Source organism: Cygnus olor, chromosome 5 (genome assembly GCF_009769625.2).
Source record: "Cygnus olor isolate bCygOlo1 chromosome 5, bCygOlo1.pri.v2, whole genome shotgun sequence".
NCBI lineage: Eukaryota > Metazoa > Chordata > Aves > Anseriformes > Anatidae > Cygnus > Cygnus olor.
In genome coordinates, this window is record NC_049173.1 from 4204754 (window position 1) to 4207206 (window position 2453).

Here is a 2453-nt window from a genome sequence, read left to right on the forward strand (position 1 = left end):
ATTCCTGCTGAGTTTTCCTGCTCAAGGAAGCCGGAGTGAGGAGAGGTGGGGTGAGTTAGTTCAAGTGCTGGACTGAACCTAAGCACTTGGTGGAATTTAGCTCATTAGCTTACCTCTAGCCTTACTTCTGGGTTGCCACAAAATACACCTTGGCACTTGCTTGCTATCAGATAAATGCTGGGCATTTTAAACTGGGGAAAGCAAATCGCATTTAGGGAATGTTTTTGGCCTCAGTGAAGGGCAAGTCAGAGGGCATATCGCTAAGAAATGGCGTAATCTGACCGGTCGAGCCGTCTGCCTGAGTCCTCCATCTCTATTCCTCGGGCTTTTTGTTGTCTGTCAACAGGCTGCTCTGCCAAATCGGGCTTTTGATGTCACACTGTATGCAGCGGGCTTGCGTGTTACACTGAGTCTCTAAAGCAAGCAGGATACTTGAGAGGATATATGCCTGTTTCTGAGAAACGAATGATGCTTTCATCCATGTTGGAAAAGCAGCCAGATCTGGGTGGCAAGGCAGTACATCACAACACATTCGAGCGCTGCAAGGGCGTGATGTGATCGGTGACTTACATCTGACAGAGCTGCCACGTTCCTGTGCTGCCATTTGCTTCTGTCTGTGGTGATAAAACCAGATACTCTTTTTTTTTTTTTTCTAAGAGACAAAACTTTAAATTGACAGTCGCCACACCTACATGTCTGATGGTGCACATAGCAGGATGATGACGCAGGTGAAGCAGGGCGAAGCAAAGTGCAGGCATTTAATATACCTGCGTGCAAAGGGCTTTCCGAGCCCAGCCCATCCACGCTGCAGGGACGTTCACTCATTCTCTTCTGCGTTCCCTGGTTTAGAGAAATAAAGAAATGAACCAAAGCTCAGATTTTGATTCTTGTTTTCATATCTGGTTAAACGTTTTCGTAACGCTGTGTTGCATAACTGGAAGCTGTAAAGCTTATGCAGTGGAACTTGGAAAAACAGGCAAGCCTCTTTTGTAAATGTTTGGAGCTTTGGAGCAAAATCCTGAAAACAGCAAAATGGGTTTTTCATGACAATATCTCTTGCCAAAGAAGTTGGGGGAAATCTTAGCAGAAAAAGGGAAAAAAACAGCAAAGTAACTGGTTAATAATACAACCTTATCAGGGAAGACAAAAATCACTGGTACCTGCCTAAAAACTCTCTGTGCACGTCACCATAACCTCCTGACAGAGCTGGCTCTGAAGGTCTGCAGCACTCGATTATGGTGTGCTCAGGCAGGCCGGGTTTCGGTCAGATGCTTGTGTGAGGAGATGAGGTACTGTTGTGGAAAGCCCCAATCTCCTCTCACCTGTGGGATATCTCAGCTGTGGATATTCCTGTAGCGTAGCAGGGATCCTTCACTGGTTTAAATCCTCTCAAGGTGCCTTTGCCCGAAAACATCCCCAAAGATACCAAGCGTGTGTTCACTGCGGCGAGCTTTGGGTGCTGTGACAGGTAAATGCCGGTGCTCCCCTTGTGCGCCCCTATGGTGCCCTCCCTGGGCAGCTCTCATCAGCCCATTTGTGCACATGCAACCTTGGTCTGAATCCCCGTTATGAGCATTATTTGGAGCTGAAGGATGCTAAAATCTGGGGTTTTGGGTTCTGGGAGGAGAGAGGAGGACCCCAGAGTAGTGAGAAGGATCCCAGAGGAGAGAGGAGGGCCCTAGAGGAGCGAGGAGGCTGCTGTCTTTCAGAGCCCAGTAGTTTGGATAAGCAGAGATGAACTGCAGAGAGTGATATTAAAATTCATTAAAAATCAAACTCAACAGATTATTGTCTTGTTTTTCAGCATCATCAGCAGCATTAGCTAAGCTGTTTAGTTTAGCTGCTGCCTTACAGAGTTATTTCTAGGTCTCTGATGGCACCAACAGCACCGTACAGCAGAGCAGAATCCCAGCATTTCTTTGTGTTACCACAAAACCAGTCTGAGCGAATGGGAGATGTGTCAGCCTCAGCCTGCAGAAAAAAATATTGCGTGTGGGGAAATTGTGGTTGCTGCTGGCAGCGCCCTTTCCCTGGCCTTCTTGGGGCAAAGCTGAGGCCTCTGGCTTCACGTTCGGCCATCGCGAGGGTGCACAGCCGGACAGTGTCAGGGCACCGAGGGGTCTTGAGGGTGGCAGGGGCAGCAGTGAGGTGCTTGCACATGAATTTGGTTCTTCACGAGTGCCTTGCACAAGCTGGTGTTGCTGGTGGCCAGCCTCATGCCATCAAGGCCAGCCTCACACCAGAGGCCCTGGCGCCTCGCCACCCCACTGTGGCCTCCTGAGAGAGCCAGGGGGTTAAAACCTGACAGGGGGGTTAAAAACTCGAGGAAACACCGGGGCTGGAGGCCGAGCCCCACGCCCACAAGCCCAGCAGGGAGGCTTTTTGGAAGCTCCCTGCACTTCCTCAACGGCCCGGGGAAACGAGGCCGGCCCCGGGGCCGGGCTCCCCGCTGC